At 42.8% G+C, this 20,336-nt stretch overlaps 1 long non-coding RNA gene across 1 annotated transcript in view; it reads right to left on the reverse strand.

The window, feature by feature from the left end:
* The window catches only part of LOC143773737 (uncharacterized), an 86,693-nt gene extending 68,253 nt beyond the window's left edge, over positions 1 to 18,440 (reverse strand). Inside the window, exon 1 of the long non-coding RNA XR_013215342.1 lies at positions 18,278 to 18,440. This is a non-coding gene — a long non-coding RNA (uncharacterized LOC143773737). The remainder of the gene's footprint in view (positions 1 to 18,277) is intronic.
* Between the last annotated feature and the right edge of the window lie 1,896 nt (positions 18,441 to 20,336).

Here is a 20,336-nt window from a genome sequence, read left to right on the forward strand (position 1 = left end):
ATCCCTAGCCATTGGGATTCATGACAGTATAGCCGGCCCACAAAGTGTTAATTGTTTGGGCTGAAGCAGGAGAAAGAGAAGTGTTTAAGGGAATTTTTTTTTTTTTTTTTTTCCCTTCAGAGTTTTGCTGCCTAGCCCTTAATTGCTGTCTAGCTGCTTCTTACCTCCTCTTAACCCTTGAATGGCTCTGATCTTAGCTGTTTAACATGGATGTCCAGAGTTTGGCTTCCAGCCTGAGTAATCTCGCGGCAAAAGTTCAAAACATACAGGATTTTGTTGTTCACACTCCCATGTCTGAACCTAGAATTCCTATTCCAGAGTTCTTTTCTGGAGATAGATCTACCTTCCTGAATTTCAGGAACAATTGTAAATTGTTTCTTTCTTTGAAATCTCGCTCCTCTGGAGACCCTGCTCAACAGGTTAAGATTGTAATATCTTTCCTGCGGGGCGACCCTCAGAATTGAGCATTTGCATTGGCACCAGGGGATCCTGCATTGCTCAGTGTGGATGCGTTTTTTCTGGCATTGGGATTGCTCTATGAGGAACCTAACCTGGAGATTCAGGCTGAAAAGGCTTTATTAGCCCTCTCTCAGGGGCATGATGAAGCGGAGATATATTGTCAGAAGTTTCGGAAATGGTCGGTGCTTACTCAGTGGAATGAGTGCGCCCTGGCTGCAAACTTCAGAAATGGTCTTTCTGAGGCCATTAAGGATATTATGGTGGGGTTCCCTACGCCTACAGGTCTGAATGAGTCTATGGCTATGGCCATTCAGATTGATCGGCGTTTACGGGAGCGCAAACCCGTGCACCAGTTGGCGGTGTCTTCTGAACAGGCACCTGAGACTATGCAATGTGATAGAATTCAGTCCAGAAGTGAACGGCAAAATTATAGGCGGAAAAATGGATTTTGTTTCTATTGTGGTGATTCAGCTCATGTTATATCAGCATGCTCTAAACGCACAAAAAGGGTTGATAAATCTTTTGCCATTGGTACTCTGCAGCCTAAGTTCATTTTGTCTGTGACTCTGATTTTTTCACTGTCTTCCATTTCCGTCGATGCCTATGTGGATTCGGGCGCTGCCCTGAGTCTTATGGATTGGTCATTTGCTAAACACTGCGGTTTTAGTCTGGAACCTCTGGAAGTTCCTATTCCTCTGAAGGGAATTGACTCTACACCATTGGCTATGAATAAACCGCAGTATTGGACACAAGTGACCATGCGCATGACTCCCGTTCATCAGGAGGTGATTCGCTTCCTTGTACTTTATAATTTACATGATGTGCTAGTGCTTGGTCTGCCATGGTTACAAACTCATAATCCTGTCCTGGACTGGAAAACAATGTCTGTGTTAAGCTGGGGATGTCAGGGGGTTCATGACGATGCACCTCCGATTTCAATCGCTTCATCTACTCCTTCTGAGATCCCTGCATTTTTGTCTGACTATAGGGATGTTTTTGAGGAGCCTAAGCTCAATTCGCTCCCTCCGCATAGAGATTGTGACTGTGCTATAGAATTGATTCCTGGCAGTAAGTTCCCTAAGGGTCGTTTATTTAATTTGTCACTGCCAGAGCATACTGCTATGCGGAATTATATTAAGGAGTCCTTGGAAAAGGGACATATTCATCCATCTTCGTCCCCTCTGGGAGCAGGTTTTTTTTTTGTGGCAAAAAAAGATGGTTCCCTGAGGCCTTGTATAGATTATCGCCTTCTGAATAAGATTACAGTCAAGTATCAGTATCCATTGCCATTATTGACTGATTTGTTTGCTCGCATTAAGGGGGCTAGGTGGTTCACTAAGATAGATCTTCGCGGTGCGTATAATCTGGTGCGGATAAAACAGGGTGATGAGTGGAAAACCGCATTTAATACGCCTGAGGGCCATTTTGAGTATTTGGTAATGCCTTTTGGACTCTCCAATGCTCCGTCAGTCTTTCAGTCCTTTATGCACAATATTTTCCGTGAATATCTGGATAAGTTTATGATTGTGTATTTGGATGATATTTTGGTGTTTTCTGATGACTGGGAGTCTCATGTTCTACAGGTCAGGAAGGTGTTTCAGGTTCTGCGGGCCAATTCTCTGTTTGTGAAGGGCTCAAAGTGTCTCTTCGGAGTCCAGAAGATTTCTTTTTTGGGGTACATTTTTTCTCCTTCTACTATTGAGATGGATCCCGTCAAGGTTCAGGCGATTTGTGACTGGACACAACCTACATCTGTTAAGAGCCTTCAGAAGATCTTGGGGTTTGCTAATTTTTATCGTCGGTTCATTGCTAATTTTTCCAGTATTGTTAAACCTTTGACTGATTTGACTAAAAAGGGTGCTGATGTTGCTGATTGGTCTCCTGCGGCCGTGGAGGCCTTTCAGGAACTTAAGCGCCGGTTTTCTTCTGCTCCTGTGTTGTGTCAACCAGATGTTTCACATCCTTTTCAGGTTGAGGTTGATGCTTCCGAGATTGGAGCGGGGGCGGTTTTGTCACAGAGAAGTTCTAATGGCTCGGTGATGAAGCCATGTGCATTCTTCTCTAGAAAATTCTCGCCCGCCGAGCGCAATTATGATGTGGGTAATCGGGAGCTTTTGGCCATGAAGTGGGCATTTGAGGAGTGGCGTCATTGGCTTGAGGGTGCTAAACATCGTGTGGTGGTCTTGACTGATCACAAGAATCTTATTTACCTTGAGTCTGCCAGGCGTTTGAATCCTAGACAGGCTCGTTGGTCGTTGTTTTTTTCTCGTTTCAATTTCGTGGTTTCATACCTGCCAGGTTCAAAGAATGTGAAGGCAGATGCTCTTTCCAGGAGTTTTGTGCCTGACTCTCCTGGAGACTCTGGGCCTACTGGTATCCTTAGGGATGGGGTAATATTGTCCGCCGTATCCCCAGACTTGCGACGTGCATTGCAGGAGTTTCAGGTGGATAAACCGGATCGTTGTCCACCAGAAAGACTGTTTGTTCCGGATGATTGGACCAGTAGAGTCATCTCCGAGGTCCATTCTTCTGTGTTGGCTGGTCATCCTGGAATATTTGGTACTAGAGACTTGGTGGCCAGGTCTTTTTGGTGGCCTTCCTTGTCTAGGGATGTGCGTACCTTTGTGCAGTCTTGTGAAGTGTGTGCTCGAGCTAAGCCTTGCTGTTCTTGGGCCAGTGGGTTGTTGTTATCCTTGCCCATCCCGAAGAGGCCTTGGACGCACATTTCCATGGATTTTATTTCTGATCTCCCGGTTTCACAGAAAATGTCCGTTATCTGGGTTGTGTGTGACCGCTTTTCTAAGATGGTTCATTTGGTGCCCTTGCCTAAGTTGCCTTCCTCCTCTGAGTTGGTCCCTTTATTTTTTCAGAACGTGGTTCGTTTGCATGGGATTCCGGAGAATATCGTTTCTGACAGGGGATCCCAGTTTGTGTCTAGATTTTGGCGGACGTTTTGTGCCAAGATGGGCATTGATTTGTCTTTCTCGTCTGCATTCCATCCTCAGACGAATGGCCAGACGGAGCGAACTAATCAGACCTTGGAAACTTATTTGAGGTGTTTTGTTTCTGCTGATCAAGATGACTGGGTTGCTTTTTTGCCACTGGCCGAATTTGCTCTTAATAATCGGGCTAGTTCGGCCACGTTGGTCTCTCCTTTTTTTTGTAATTCGGGGTTTCATCCTCGTTTTTCCTCTGGTCAGGTGGAGCCTTCGGATTGTCCTGGAGTGGACGTGGTGGTGGACAGGCTACATCAGATTTGGAATCAGGTGGTGGACAATTTGAAGTTATCTCAGGAGAAGACTCAGCAGTTTGCTAATCGCCGTCGCCGCGTGGGTCCCCGACTTCTTGTTGGGGATTTGGTGTGGTTGTCTTCTCGTTTTGTCCCTATGAAGGTCTCTTCTCCTAAGTTCAAGCCTCGGTTCATCGGTCCTTATAGGATCTCGGAGATTCTTAACCCTGTATCTTTTCGTTTGGATCTCCCAGCATCGTTTGCTATTCATAATGTGTTCCATCGGTCGTTGTTGCGGAGGTATGAGGTGCCCGTTGTTCCTTCGGTTGAGCCTCCTGCTCCGGTGCTGGTGGAGGGAGAATTGGAGTATGTTGTTGAGAAGATCTTGGATTCTCGTGTTTCCAGACGCAAACTCCAGTATTTGGTTAAGTGGAAGGGTTATGGTCAGGAGGATAATTCCTGGGTGGTCGCCTCCGATGTTCATGCGACTGATTTGGTCCGCGCCTTCCATAGAGCTCACCCTGATCGCCCTGGGGGTTCTCGTGAGGGTTCGGTGACCCCTCCTCAAGGGGGGGGTACTGTTGTGGATTCTGTTTGTGGGCTCCCTCTGGTGGTTACTGCTGGTACTGGGTGACTTTGGTGGGTTGCGGCCTTTGGTTTCCACCTGTCCATCAGTGGCTGGGTGTTTCCTATTTTACCTGGCCTTTCTGTCATTTCCCTTGCCAGCTATCAATGTATTCAGATGTGCTCTGTTTGGTTCCTGCCTACCTGCTCCCAGATCTTTCAGGATAAGCTAAGTGCTGATTTTCAGTTGTTTGGTTTTTTTTGTCCAGCTTGCTTATTATGTCTCTATGCTAGCTGGTAGCTCTAGTGGACTGAGGTTCTCCCCATGTGCCATGAGTTGGCACATGGGTTCTTGTAATCTCAGGATGGTTTTTTTTGATTAGGGTTTTTTGCTGACCGCTCAGTCCCCTTTTGTATCGTTCTGCTTTCTAGTTTACAGCAGGCCTCAATTTGCTAAAACTATATATATCATCTCTATGTGTGTGTCTTCCTCTCATTTCACCGTCAATACATGTGGGGGGCAACTATATCTTTTGGGGTTCATTCCGCTGGAGGCAAGTGAGGTCTTTATTTTCTCTGCAGTGCTAGTTAGCTCTTAGGCTGGTGCGTGGCGTCTAGAACCAACGTAGGCACGCTCCCTGGCTATCTCTAGTTGCGTTTGTCAGGCGTAGGGCAGCGGTCAGCCCAGGTTCCATCACCCTAGAGCTCGTCCGTAATATATTTGTACTTTGCTTGTCCTGTGCTATCCCTAGCCATTGGGATTCATGACAGGCTAGGTTTAGGGCTAAAGTTAGGGTTTGGGCTAAAGTTAGGGTTAGGGCTAGGGTTGGGGCTAAAGTTAGAGTTAGAGTTGGGATTAGGATTTGGATTAGGGTTGGCATTAGGGTTACATTTGGGATTAGGGTTAGGTTTGGGATTAGGGCTAAGGCTAGGGTTGGGATTAAGGATAGGGGTGTATTGGGATTAGGGTTAGGTTTTGAGGTTAGGGTTGAGATTAGGATTAGGGGGGTGTTGGGTTTAGGGTTTTGATTAGGGTTATGGTTAGCTTTGGGATTAGGGTTAGGGGTGTTTTGGGGGTTAGGGTTGTGATTAGGATTATGGATCGGGTTGGGATTAGGGTTAGGGGTGTGTTGGGGTTAGGGTTGGAGTTAGAATTGGGGGGTTTCCACTGTTTAGGTACATCAGGGGGTCTCTAAACGCCACAGCCAATTTTGTGCTCAAAAAGTAAAATGGTGCTCCCTACCTTCTGAGCTCTGCCGTGCGCCCAAACAGTGGTTTACCCCCACATATGGGGCATCAGCGTACTCGGGATAAATTGGACAACAAATTTTGGGGTCCAATTTCTCCTGATACCCTTGTGAAAATAAAAACTTGGGGGCTAAAAAATCTTTTTTTGTGGAAAAAAAAAATATTTTTTATTTTCACGACTCTGCATTATAAACTTCTGTGAAGCACTTGGGCATTCAAAGTTCTCACCACACATCTAGATAAGTTCCTTGGGGGGTCTAGTTTTTAAAATGGGGTCACTTCTGGGGGGTCTCTACTGTTTAGGTATATCTGGGGCTCTGCAAATGCAACATAACGCCCGCAGACCATTCTATCAAAGTCTGCATTCCAAAACAGCACTCCTTCCCTTCCGAGCTCAGCCATGCACCTAAACAGTGGTCCCCCCCACACATGGGGTATCAGTGTACTCAGGACAAATTGGACAACAACTTTTGGGGTCCAATTTCTCTTGTTACCTTTGTGAAAATAAAAATTGGGGGGCTAAAAAAATCTTTTTTGTGAAAAAAATATTTTTTTTTGTTTTCACGACTCTGCATTATAAACTTCTGTAAAGCACTTGGGCATTCAAAGTTCTCACAACACATCTAGATATGTTCCTTGGGGGGTCTAGTTTCCAAAATGAGGTCACTTGTGGGGGGTTTCTACTGTTTAGGTACATCGGGGGCTCTGCAAACGCAACATAATGCCTGCAGACAATTCTATCAAAGTCTGCATTCCAAAATGGCGCTCCTTCCCTTCCAAGCTCTGCCATGCACCCAAACAGTGGTTTATCCCCCACATATGGGGTATCAGCCTACTCAGCATAAATTGCACAATAAATTTTGGGGTCCAATTTCTCCTGTTACCCTTGTGAAAGAAAAAATTTGGGGGTGAAAAGATCATTTTTGTGGAAAAAATATGATTTTTTTTATTTTCATGGCTCTACATTATAAACTTCTGTGAAGCAGTTGGGGGTTCCTAGTGCTCACCACACATCTAGATAAGCTCTTTGGGGGGTCTAGTTTCCAAAATGGAGTCATTTGTGGGGGGTTTCTACTGTTTAGGTACATCAGGATCTCTGCAAATGCAACATTACACCTGCAGACCATGCCATCAAAGTCTGCATTCTAAGCGGCGCTCCTTCCATTCCGAGCCCTGATGGGTGCCCAAACAGTGCCCTCCCCCCACATATGGGGTATCAGTGTACTCAGGACAAACTGGTCAACAGATTTTGTGGTCCAATGTCTCCTGTTACCCTTGATAAAATAAAAAATTGCAGGCTAAAAAATCATTTTTGAGTGAAAAAAAAGGATTTTTTATTTTCACGGCTCTACGTTATAAACTTCCGTGAAGCACCTGGAGGTTTAAAGTGCTCACCACACATCTAGATAAGTTCCTTATGGGGTCTAGTTTCCAAAATGGTGTCATTTGTGGGGGGTTTCCACTGTTTAGGCACATCAGGGGCTCTCCAAACGCGACATGGCATCCGATCTCAATTCCAGCCAATTCTACATTGAAAAAGTAAAACGGCACTCCTTCTCTTCCAAGCTCTGCAGTGAGCCCAAACAGTGGTTTACCTCCACATATGGGGTATCAACGTACTCAGGAGAAATTGCACAACAACTTTTGTGGTCCAATTTCTCCTGTTACCCTTGTGAAAATAAAAATTTTGGGGCAAAAAAATCATTTTTGTAGAAAAAATGCGACTTTTTTATTTTCACGGCTCTACGTTATAAACTTCCGGGAAGCACTTGGGAGTTTAAAGTGCTCACCACACATCTAGATAAGTTCCTTAAGGGGTCTAGTTTCCAAAATGGTGTCATTTGTGGGGGGTTTAAACTGTTTAGGCACATCAGTGGCTCTCCAAACGCGACATGGCATCCGATCTCAATTCCAGCTAATTCTACATTGAAAAAGTAAAATGGCGCTCCTTCTCTTCCAAGCTCTGCAATGAGCCCAAACAGTGGTTTACCTCCACATATGGGGTATCAACGTACTCAGGAGAAATTGCACAACAACTGTTTGGTCTAATTTCTCCTGTTACCCTTGGGAAAATAAAAATTTGGGGGCAAAAAGATCATTTTTGTAGAAAAAATGTGATTTTTTATTTTCACGGCTCTACGTTATAAACTTCCGTGAAGCACCTGGGGGATCAAAGTGCTCACCACACATCTAGTTAAGTTCCTTATGGGGTCTAGTTTCCAAAATGGTGTCACTTGTGGGGGGTTTCCACTGTTTAGGCACATCAGCGGCTCTCCAAACGCGACATGGCGTCCGATCTCAATTCCAGCCAATTCTACATTGAAAAAGTAAAACGGCACTCCTTCTCTTCCAAGCTCTGCGGTGCGCCCAAACAGTGGTTTACCCCCACATATGGGGTATTGACATACTCAGGAGAAATTGCACAACAACTTTTGTGGTCTAATTTCTCCTGTTACCCTTGTGAAAATAAGAATTTGTGGGCGAAAATATCATTTTTGTGTAAACAAATGCGATTTTTTATTTTCACGGCTCTACGTTATAAACTTCTGTGAAGCACTTGGGGGCTCAAAGTGCTCACCACACATCTAGTAAAGTTCCTTAAGGGGTCTAGTTTCCAAAATGGTGTCACTTGTGGAGCGTTTCTACTGTTTAGGCACATCAGGGGCTCTCCAAACGTGACATGGCATCCAATCTCAATTCAAGCCAATTCTGCATTGAAAAAGTAAAACGGCACTCCTTCTCTTCCAAGCTCTGCGGTGCGCCCAAACAGTGGTTTACCCCAACATATGGGGTATCATCGTATTCAGGAGAAATTGCACAACAAAATGTATGGTTACATTTCTGTTTTTACACTTGTGAAAATAAAAAAATATGGTTCTGAATTAAAGTGTTTGCAAAAAAAGTTAAATGTTCATTTTTTCCATCCACATTGTTTGAGTTCCTGTGAAGCACGTAAAGGGTTAATAAACTTCTTGAATGTGGTTTTAAGTACCTTGAGGGGTGCTGTTTTTAGAATGGTGTCACACTTGGTTATTTTCTATCATATAGACCCCTCAAAATGACTTCAAATGTGATGTGGTCCCTAAAAAAAAATGGTGTTGTAAAAATGAGAAATTGCTGGTCAAATTTTAACCCTTATAACTCCCTAACAAAAAAAAATTTTGTTTCCAAAATTGTGCTGATGTAAAGTAGACATGTCGGAAATGTTATTTATTAACTATTTTGTGTGACATATCTCTCTGATTTAAGAGCATAAAAATACAAAATTTTAAAATTGCAAAATTTTAAAAATTTTCACCATATTTCCATTTTTTTCATAAATAATCGCAAGTAATATCGAAGAAATGTTACCACTAGCATGAAGTACAACATGTCACGAAATAACAATCTAAGAATCAGCAGGATCCGTTAAAGGGTTCCAGAGTTATAACCTCATAAAGTGACAGTGGTCAGAATTGTAAAAATTGGCTCGGTCATTAAGTACCAAATTGGCTCTGTCACTAAGGGGTTAAAGTGCCTCGGAATTGTCTTTAGCGTGGTTACATCTTCCTGGGTGGCAGCCGCCTCAATCTCCAAGACATGCTCCCTAATCCTCACTTTCAACTGTCTCGTTGTCATCCCGATATAAATTAGCCTACAGGGGCAGGTAGCATAGTAAATGATATATCTGGAGGTACATGTAATACGCTTCCTAATAGTATAGCTTTTAGTACCTTTTGAATTAGTAAACGTATCACACCTGTCCACGTTTGGGCACGCAACACAGCGGCCACACGGGGCACACCCCCCTACATATGGAACATCAGCAAGGAATGTCCTTAGTCCCTGTCCCACATAGTGGCTCCTTACCAGGTGGTCTCTTAGGTTTTCAGCCCATCTGAAGGTCATTAACGGTCTCTTAGGAAGGAACTTACTAAGAATAGGGTCAACCTGTAGGATAGGTCAAGCCTTAGTAAGTGCCGTTCTAATTTTATCTGCTTGTGGATGGAACGTGATGATGAATCTTAACTGGTCCACTCCAGACTTCATTGTATTCTCCTGAGGTTTATATAGAAGATGATTACGGGTAGAATATTTGGTCCTATGGTAGGCCTTTTTGATAATCCGTTTACTGTATCCTCGTTCAGCAAACCGTGCCGAAAGCTCCCCAGCCCGTCTCTCAAAATCAACATCTGTGGAACAGATCCTCCGTAAACGTCCCACCATCTGCATCAGGTGACGTGCACTCACCATCTTCATCAGGTAACGTGCATATCACTCTGCAGCGATTGTGCTTTATTGGACTGTCTATTGATTGTGTGCATGGGTCTTGTTGCCCTATACGTTAGTGTGAAGCCACCGCTAGCACACTCTATATGTTATACTTTGCACATGTGAAAGTACCTGGATGCTATCACTCTGCTTTGGGGATTTACCCTACCTTGGGCTTGGCATGATATTGGTGATATCCCTTGTCATCTTTTAGCCCTGTTGTGCACTGCTTCTTTGGTTTTTATCCTGTTTATTATAATAAAGGGATTGCTTTTTGGACTTCATGACTGCTTGGTGTTAGTTTTTTGATTGTTCTAATCATGTTTTCCAATTGTCCATATATCCATGCATAGGTGGTGGTGTGACAAATGGACATGTAGAAGTGTGTATATACATCCACACATATGTTTAGTGTTCTCATGATTATGCTTTTGATCTCCACCATCGATAATGCTCATTGGAATTTTGATACGTATCCATATATCCAAGGTCTAGAAAGCCATTCCCAGCCAGGACAATACATCCAAAGTCATGATGTGTTTAATGTTAGCAGGCTCGGACTGGCCCACAGGGTAACAGGGCAATCCCCCTGTGGGCCCCTATTCAGATCTGAGCCCCAATCCCTCTGTATGGGCAGTACTTGGCATAATTCACTTGATTCACTCTGTACAGAAAAAACAGCATCTCATCATTCATTAACTAAATTACCTAGCTTGTTATTATTATTTAGAGATATAGGTAAGTTTGTAAATGGGGGTAGTGTAATATTGGTATGCAGATGAAAAGTGGGCCCCCCTTAAAGTCAATGTTACTGGTGGGCCCTTGGCACCCCAGCCGACACTAAATGTTAGTATCCTTGGCTATCTTCACCCAATACTCCCCACTTTCCATTTTGCTCTTGAATGACATATCTAGCGAGGTTCTGGTTAGATACTAGAACCCTATCTCAGAGCATAGGATTAGGGCTGGAAAGTATTCAGGCCTGGAGCATTTCCGATTAAGTAATTTGATCTGGGACATATGGAATTATGGCCTGATAGGGAATAAGACTTTTCCTTCTGGGTCATCCTTGATACTAAGGGTATGTGCACACGTTGCGGATTTCTTGCAGAAATTTCCTGAAGAAAACCGGAAATTTTCTGCAAGAAATCCGCATTTTTTTTTTTGCGTTTTTTTTCCGTTTTTTTCGCGTTTTTTTAGCATTCTGCAAGCGTAATTAGCTTGCAGAATGCTAAAGTTTTTCAAGCGATCTGTAGCATCGCTTGGAAAACTGACTGACAGGTTGGTCACACTTGTCAAACATAGCGTTTGACAAGTGTGACCAACTTTTTACTATAGATGCAGCTTATGCAGCATCTATAGTAAAAGATAGAATGTTTAAAAATAATAAAAAAAATAAAAAAATGCTTATACTCACCCAGACATCTCCTCAGCGGCGTCCGTTCCTCTTCCTATAGCTGGTCTGTGCGCACAGGGCCTTCCGTGACGTCACGGTCACGTGAGCGGTCACATGACCGCTCACGACCAATCACAGGACAGTGACGTCATCGGCAAGGTCCTCCACCGCACATCAGCTACAGGAACCGAACGGCAGCGTGCAGCGGTGAGGCGGGAACACTGCGCGGGACATCGAGGGTGAGTATAGGACTATTTTTTATTTTATTTCTTATTTTTTGACCACTTATATGGTGCCCAGTGCGTGGAGGAGAGTCTCCTCTCCTCCACCCTGGGTACCAACCGCACATAATCTGCTTACTTCCCGCATCGTGGGCACAGCCCCGTGCGGGAAGTAAGCAGATCAATGGACTCCTAGGTGTGCGGAATCCCTGCAATTCCGCATTTTTAATGAACATGTTGCTTTTTTTTCCGCTATGCGATTTTTTCGCGGAAAAAAATCGCAACATTTGCACAAAAAATGCGGAATACCCTGTAAATAATAGGAGGCATATGTAAGTGTTTTTTTTCGCGTTTTTATCACGTTTTTATAGCGAAAAAACGCGAAAAAAACGCTAAAAATCCTGAACGTGTGCACATGGCCTAAGAACATAGCTAAAGTATGTTAAAATAATTATCCTATCTAGCGCTGTCAGCAGTTTGGCAGGCTCAAACCTGCTTACAGGCTCCTTTTAATGTTTATTATAGGTATTTAGTTTCACTCATCTGATTCTGACTCATTGATTATCTGACTTAGTTTTTCCAACTTCTGCAATACTTTCAAACAAAAGAATAGCTTATCTGATTCAATGCTGTGGTACTTTCTAGTCTTCCTCCAGAATAAAGCATTGTTTCTTTATTGCACAAGCTGAAGCATTACTTGTATAAGATCATGGTCTACATTACCATTACATTGCATTTTAAGACTCAAAGGCATTTTCTACTGCTGTTGACAAAATAAAAGAATATATGAACAACTAGTCCCTGATTGGTCATTTAGGTTTTTTTAAAATGAATTTTTTTTTTTATTATTTTGGTTTACATAGATTGTAAGCTTGAGAGCAGGGCCCTCATTGCTCTTGGTATCTGTGAATTTATGTGATTATTGTTAGGGTATGTGTCCACGTTCAGGATTGCATCAGGATTTGGTCAGGATTTTTCATCAGTATTTGTAAGCCAAAACCAGGAGTGGGTGATAAATGCAGAAGTGGAGCATATGTTTCTATTATATTTTTCCTCTAATTGTTCCACTCCTGGTTTTGGCTTACAAATACTGATGAAAAATCCTGACCAAATCCTGATGCAATCCTGAACGTGGACACATACCCTTAAGCTGTAATGTATTTTATTGTCTGTACAAGATCCCTCTAAAATGTAAAGTGCTGTGGAATATGTCGGCGCTATAGAAATAAAATTATTATTATTATTCTGCTTGATCCAGTAAGCAAAAAAATGGATCAGTTGCAAATAAAAGAAAAACAGATGGTTAATTAACTCCTTTCCCACCTTGGACGCATCCATACATCCCTGTGATCTGGGCCTTATTGACATGGGATGGGTGGATAAATCTATGTGATACCGCACCTCTCCCAACACTTTAATCCCTTAAATGCTGTGATTGAACTTGATCGCAACATTACGAGAGCAGCCTGAGGGAAGACAGCCCCTCTGTTCTTATCGGAGGCCCCGCGACTTCAGCGCGGGGTCCCGATTGTTGCCATGGTGACCCGATGTCGTCATGATGACATCTGGGTCACCAAAACTAGGAAAGTTGCTAGATCATGCTCAGATCATGTATAGCATCCCCATGCTATGCAAGTGATCAGCCTGCAAAAAATAAAAGCCCCGTAGTTGGACAAAGTAAAGGAGATAAAAAAAGTTTGCAGAGTGCAGGCCCCCACCACGGATCTCAGCACTGATGATCTGGCCAATTATTTCAAAGAAAAAATTGACCATATAAGACAGGAAATTATCTACCAATACCCTCATACCATGCACTGTCCTCCCTCCCCCACTGCATCTAGCTCACTCTCTGATTATGAACCAGTCACAGAAGAAGAAGTAATCAGGCTCCTTGCATCTTCGCGCCCTACCACTCGCAGTGACCCCATTCCATCACATCTTCTACCGTCCCTTTTCCCTGCTGTCACCACTCACCTAACAAAAATATTCAACCTCTCTCTTTCCTGGTATTTTTCCCTCCTCATTTAAGCATGCCATCATACATCCATTATTTAAAAAACCATCCCTCGACCAAAACTGTGCCGCTAACTATAGCCTTGTCTCTAATATTCCCTTCATCTCTAAACTCCTGGAGCCCCTTGTCCACTCCCGTCTTATCCACTATCTCTCAGATAACTCTCGACTCGACCCTCTACAATCCGGATTCCGCTCTTTACACTCTACTGAAACTGCCCTTACTAAATCTAATCTCTAACTAATTCTCTAATGATCTACTTACAGCTAAATCTAATGGTCACTGCTCCCTGCTAATTCTCTTGGATCACTCTGCAGCATTTGACACTATGGATCATCAGCTTCTCCTCAACATGCTCCGCTCCATCGGCCTCAAGGACACCGTTCTCTTCTGGTTCTCCTCCAATCTCTCTGACCGCTCCTTCAATGTATCTTTTGCTGGCTCCTCCTCTCATCTTCCCCTTACTGTTGGAGTTCCTCAAGGATGGGTTCTAGGCCCCTCCTCTTCTCTTTGTATACCACCCCTATTGGTCAAACAATCAGTAGATTTGGTTTCCAGTACCATCTCTATGCTTGCCCCTCTCCAATCTGTCTTGAATGCTGCAACCAGGATCATTTTCCACATCAGTCGTTACACCGATGCCTCTACCTTGTGCCAGTCATTACACTGGTTACCTATCCACTCCAGAATCCAGTACAAACTTATTACCTTCACCCACAAAGCACTCCATGGCTCAGCACCACCCTACATCTCCTCCCTTGTCTCAATCTACCACCCTACCCATGCCCTCTGTTCTGCTAATGACCTGAGTTTAGCATCCTCAATAATCAGAACCTCCCACTCCCATCTCCAAGACTTTTCACGTGCTGCGCCAATTCTTTGGAATGCGCTATCCAGGTTAATACAAGTAATCGCCAATCCACACAGTTTTAAGCGTGCATTAAAAACACAGTTGTTCAGTCTGGCCTACCGCCTCAAAGCATTTACCTAGCTATCCCTGTGTTGCCCATTCAAAATTTTAATTTTTACCATAACCAGGTTCCTCGCATCAAGTTCACACATGCTTTATGCTCTCTGTGTCTGTACTGTTACATACTTAGGCTGATAACGGTTCATGCAGCATTACATGAACACCCGATTCTGACATTATGGCTGGTCCGAACAACTAAAGCAATTGTTACCATCCACCTTTCGTGTCTCCTCTTTTCCTCATAGATTGTAAGCTTGCGAGCAGGGCCCTCATTCCTCTTGGTATCTGTATTGATCTACGTGTTTATTGTTATGCTGTAATGTCTATTGTATGTACAGGTCCCCTCTAAAATGTAAAGTGCTACGGACTATGTCGGCACTATAGAAATAAAATTATTATTATTATTTAGAATGATTAAAACCATAATTATTAAATGTAAAGCCTAACCAAGCAACTAAATTTACTGACCTACAAACACGAAATAACATACAGAGTGGGTGCTGGGTGTACCTAGTTCACCCTATTATCCCCTACTCAGACCCTGCGTATTGGCAGAGGTTGGCACCCTATCTTGAATGCAAAATGGCACCCCCGCTCAACATCGGCTAACCCAAATGTACCTGGAAGCCCCTACTCAACTAGTTGCAAAGAAAAAAGCCACGCCAAATTATACAACCACTCAAAGGAATCACCTATTAACAGACCTGATTAGTTAAGCTCGGGCCAGATGAGCAGTTCAACATGTATGTAAGGGGCTGAGATAGGAGATTATCATGAGTCAACCAAAGTTCAAAAATTACCAACAATGTGGGTCAGATATCAACACCACCAAAATTCACAGCAGTATTATCACAATAAAGAAAGAACAATTAAAAGGATGGTAAGTTGCCAAAGACTTAATCTTATTTGGATGTCAGGGAAAGGAGCGAGAGGTATTATAAGCATGTTAACTATAACTCACTCTCTAGTGTCACTATTGAAAAGGTCCCTGTCTTGGTGCGGAGGGTGGCACCCTAGAACCAGATGCAAATGTCATCCCCGCTCAACGAGGACTGTCCTTCACTGACACTTCATTCTTTCCCACCGCAAAGTGCCTATACAAAATACTGACAAAAAAAATGGGGAGATAGGGGAAAGAGTGTTGAGCGGTAGTACCAAGGTACACCTTGTTGAAACTGCTAATTAAAAACTCCTCAATAGATAAACAAGGAATTTGGAGTAAACTTATAAATGAACTCACAACTACACTCACTGGCCACTTTATTAGGTACACCTGTCCAACTTCTTGTTAACACTTAATTTCTAATCAGCCAATCACATGGCGGCAACTCAGTGCATTTAGGCATGTAGACATGGTCAAGACAATCTCCTGCAGTTCAAACCGAGCATCAGTATGGGGAAGAAAGGTGATTTGAGTGCCTTTGAACGTGGCATGGTTGTTGGTGCCAGAAGGGCTGGTCTGAGTATTTCAGAAACTGCTGATCTACTGGGATTTTCACGCACAACCATCTCTAGGGTTTACAGAGAATGGTCCGAAAAAGAAAAAAATCCAGTGAGCGGCAGTTCTGTGGGCGGAAATGCCTTGTTGATGCCAGAGGTCAGAGGAGAATGGGCAGACTGGTTCGAGCTGATAGAAAGGCAACAGTGACTCAAATCACCACCCGTTACAACCAAGGTAGGCCTAAGAGCATCTCTGAACGCACAGTGCGTCGAACTTTGAGGCAGATGGGCTACAGCAGCAGAAGACCACACCGGGTACCACTCCTTTCAGCTAAGAACAGGAAACTGAGGCTACAATTTGTACAAGCTCATCGAAATTGGACAGTAGAAGATTGGAAAAATGTTGCTTGGTCTGATGAGTCTCGATTTCTGCTGCGACATTCGGATGGTAGGGTCAGAATTTGGCGTAAACAACATGAAAGCATGGATCCATCCTGCCTTGTATGGAGCATCTTTGGGATGTGCAGCCGACAAATCTGCGGCAACTGGGTGATGCCATCATGTCAATATGGACCAAAATCTCTGAGGAATGCTTCCAGCACCTTGTTGAATCTATGCCACGAAGAATTGAGGCAGTTCTGAAGGCAAAAGGGGGTCCAACCCGTTACTAGCATGGTGTACCTAATAAAGTGGCCGGTGAGTGTATATAACATCACAAAGGTACAAAGTGTTAAACAAAAATTGGGCTGTGTGGATAAGGAAATAACTGCCTTAAGAGGATTAGCATCTTATGGGCTATATAAATATATATTAACCAAAATAACTCTTCCATGAGGCTCCACACCAAATGTACACTATAGCCTTAGCTGAGCAGAAAAAACAGTCATTAGTATTAGTATTTCAGTAGGCCAGCATTTCCCATTTTAAAATTAATTTTCAAGCTGATGTTATAAAGTATTCTAATTTACTGAGATAATGACTTTTGAGCTTTCATTGGCTGTAAGCCATAATCATCAACATTAACAGAAATAAACACATGAAATAGATCACTCTGTTTGTGATGACTCTATATAATATATGAGTTTCATTTTTTGTATTGAAGAACTGAAATAAGTTAACTTTTTGTTGATATTCTAATTTTGTGAGAAGCACCTGTATATGCCACCCTAGGGTTCAGTTCAATTGCACATTATCATATTATGCAAACCCAAAGTGTGCCACAACATAAATCCTGCATATGGCAGTATTAGCAGACCACACAACAATTGCGTCATGCCCAAATTAAATCGGCAAATAAATGCATTTCTCTCCCATGATAAAAGTTTGTTAGGAGGCAAATGGTGATTTCTGTGTTCCTTCAAGACATCAAAGGTGTATATAGCACCTGATTGCAGGTGTGAGTGAATAGGGGGCAGTAGTGCCTTTAAATGGTTGCAATGACCAACCATAAGAAAACTAGGGTAAAAACTACAGGGATAGGTCACAAAACATTCGTTAAAAGTTTGTCCCTGTTTCGGATACTGCGCATTTACTCTTTGGGATGCAGACACTACAGGCATTTCAGTATAAAAGCCCTCCACACATCTATGACAACTTCTGGATCTGGTGCATGCCGCACCGTGCACGCACCACTCAAAGAAAACGTCGCTTGTGCAGCACCGACTGATGTGTCCGAGGTGTCCACCTGTGAGTGCAGCTGCGCACACGTTTCCCAAAAGCCGGAGACAGCTGCGCTGTTGCAGCAGGGATGTTTACCCCAGGATAAAATGCAAACGGTGATGCCTGTTTTCTGCAACCCAGGGTAAGCCCCAACATGTATGCATCTTCTAAAGCTTACGGCACCTGTGCAGATATGGATAAGTGTCCACATCAGCGCAGCACTTGATATGCAAGAACTGTCACCTGGATCTAGTAGCTCCCAAGTAAATATAGATATCACATTCGCATCTATAAAGCAAATACTACTCTGCCATACCCATGCATCCTAGATCCATATGTCCTCACATGCAGCATACCTTTCAGGCCAGATATTTCCTCTATGAAACTGTCCCACTATTTAACACCTTTTCTGAAAGACCAAATCTTTATCAATAATGCAAAAAAAGAAAAATGCCTATCATACGAATACATTTCACTTGATCTTAAAAATCAAGATATAGTGGGTTCGTACCTCTGACACTACTATATAATTTCATCAAGTGGAAAGAAGTAAGTGTTGGAAAGAAAAAATACTGCTTCTGACAAAAGGCTAAAGCACAAAGTGAACAAAGCCTAACTTTTGTCTCATTTTGGCTGATGAAAGTGGGAGACAGTTAAAAGGAAACACATAAAAATGCATACAGTACTTGGGATGTTATTAATATTTTCAATTTGTTTCTTCTTTCCCTATTAGCAGTAGAACTTGAAATGTATTACAAATGGTAAAAGCTCTGCAGAGATTTCTTATGGTAAAACAGAAAGAGAGGACAAAATAAGAAGTATTTACCTAACAAAGTGAAATGCTCATTGAGCTAGTGTCTGAGTACTGTAATCATCTTCAGTCTTCACAATGCTTGGGTTATATAGAGAACTTGACAAAGGATAGTAATTATCAGCTGCCAGTGTTCCCAAGTGTTACTTTCCTTTTACACATCCAAGGTTTGTCAGCTTATAATCTGAAAAGCAAATTAGAATCCATTTTTAGGAATATTTTTAAGAAAAACACAATGTTATTTAGGAATATACATTCATTGAGCCGTAAACAGCTTTAGTAATGCTTGTTACACTGTAATGAATTCTTGCATTAGCCTCTATCGTATATATATACAGCTCTGGCAAAACTTAAGAGACCACTGCAAAATTTTCAGTTTGTCTGATTTCTCTCTTTATAGGTATATTTTTAAGTGAAAAATTGTTTTTGTATTCTATAAACTACTGACAACATGTCTTCGAATTTCCAAGCAATACGTTTTGTATTTATTTTCAGAAAATGAGAAGTGGTCAAAATAGCAAAAAAAATGCAGTGCTTGCAGACCTAAAATAATGCAAAGAAAACGAGTTCATAATCATTTAGAAACAACAATACTAATGTTTTAACTCAGGAAGAGTTCAGAAATCAATATTTTGCGGAATAACCATGTTTTTTAATCACAACTTTCATGCGTCTTGGCATGCTTTCCACCAGTCTTTCTCACTGCTTTTGGGTGACCTTATGCCACTCCTGGTACAAAAATTTAAGCAGTTGCTCTTTGTTTGATGGCTTGTGACTATCCAACTTTGTCTTGATTACATTCCAAAGGTTTTCAATGGGGTTCAGGTCTGGAAATTGGGCTGGCCATGACAGGGATTTGATGTGGTGGTGCTTCATCCACTCATTGATTGAACTTGCTGAGTGGCATGGCGCATTGTCCTGCTGGAAATAACAGTCCTCAGAGTTGCGGAACATTGCCTGAGCAGAAGGAATCAACTGTTTTTCCAGGATAACCTTGTATGCGGCTTGATTCATATGTCCTTTACAAAGGTTAACTTGCCCAATTCTAGCCTTACTGAAGCATCCCCAGATTATCACTGATCCTCCATCAAATTTCACAGTGGGTGCAAGACACTGTGGCTTGTACGCCTCTCCAAGTCTCCGTCTAACCATTAGACGACCAGGTGTTGGGCAAAGCTGAAAATTAGACTCATCAGAGAAGATTACCTTACTCCTGTCCTCTATGGTCCAATCCTTATGGTCTTTGGCAAACTTCAGCCTGGCTCTCCTTTGCTTCTCATTGATGAAAGGCTTTTTTCTAGCTTTACATGACTTGAGCATTGCCTCTAGGAGCCTGCTATGAACTGTTCTTGCCCTGGAACTTCACCCAAGCTGCCATTTGCCATTCCTTTTGTAGGTCACTTGATGTCATCCTGCAGTTGCTGAATAACATTCAAATAAGATGATGGTCATCCCCGTCAGTGGAGAGTGAATTCTATTTTTGGGCTCCCTCTTGTTATGACCCCAATGGCGAGGGTCTCAGAGGAACAAGTAAGTCTGCGAAGTACAAAAATCCAGCTCATAGGGCAGTGGTAACTGGGTTGACCATATATCTACCCCTAACGCCAACACTAGAAGTAGCCGGGGAACATGCCTACGTTGGTCGCTAGATGTCTCGCGCCAGCCGGAGGACTAACTACCCCTAGAAGAGGAAAACAAAGACCTCTCTTGCCTCCAGATAATAGACCCCAAAAGTTGGATACAAGCCCCCCACAAATAATAACGGTGAGGTAAGAGGAAATGACAAACACAGAGATGAACTAGGTTTAGCAAAGAGAGGCCCACTTACTAATAGCAGAATGTAGTAAGATAACTTATATGGTCAACGAAAACCCTAACAAAATTCCACACTGGAAATTCAAGAACCCCCGAACCGTCTAACGGCCCGGGGGGAGAACTCCAGCCTCCCTAGAGCTTCCAGCAAGGTTAGGATACAGATTATGTACAAGCTGGACAAAAATGCAAACAAAAACAAATAGCAAAAAGCAAGAAAGCAGACTTAGCTTAATCTAGCAGGAACCAGGATCAGTAGACA

This window comes from Ranitomeya variabilis, chromosome 5 (assembly GCF_051348905.1).
Source record: "Ranitomeya variabilis isolate aRanVar5 chromosome 5, aRanVar5.hap1, whole genome shotgun sequence".
Taxonomy (NCBI): Eukaryota; Metazoa; Chordata; class Amphibia; order Anura; family Dendrobatidae; genus Ranitomeya; species Ranitomeya variabilis.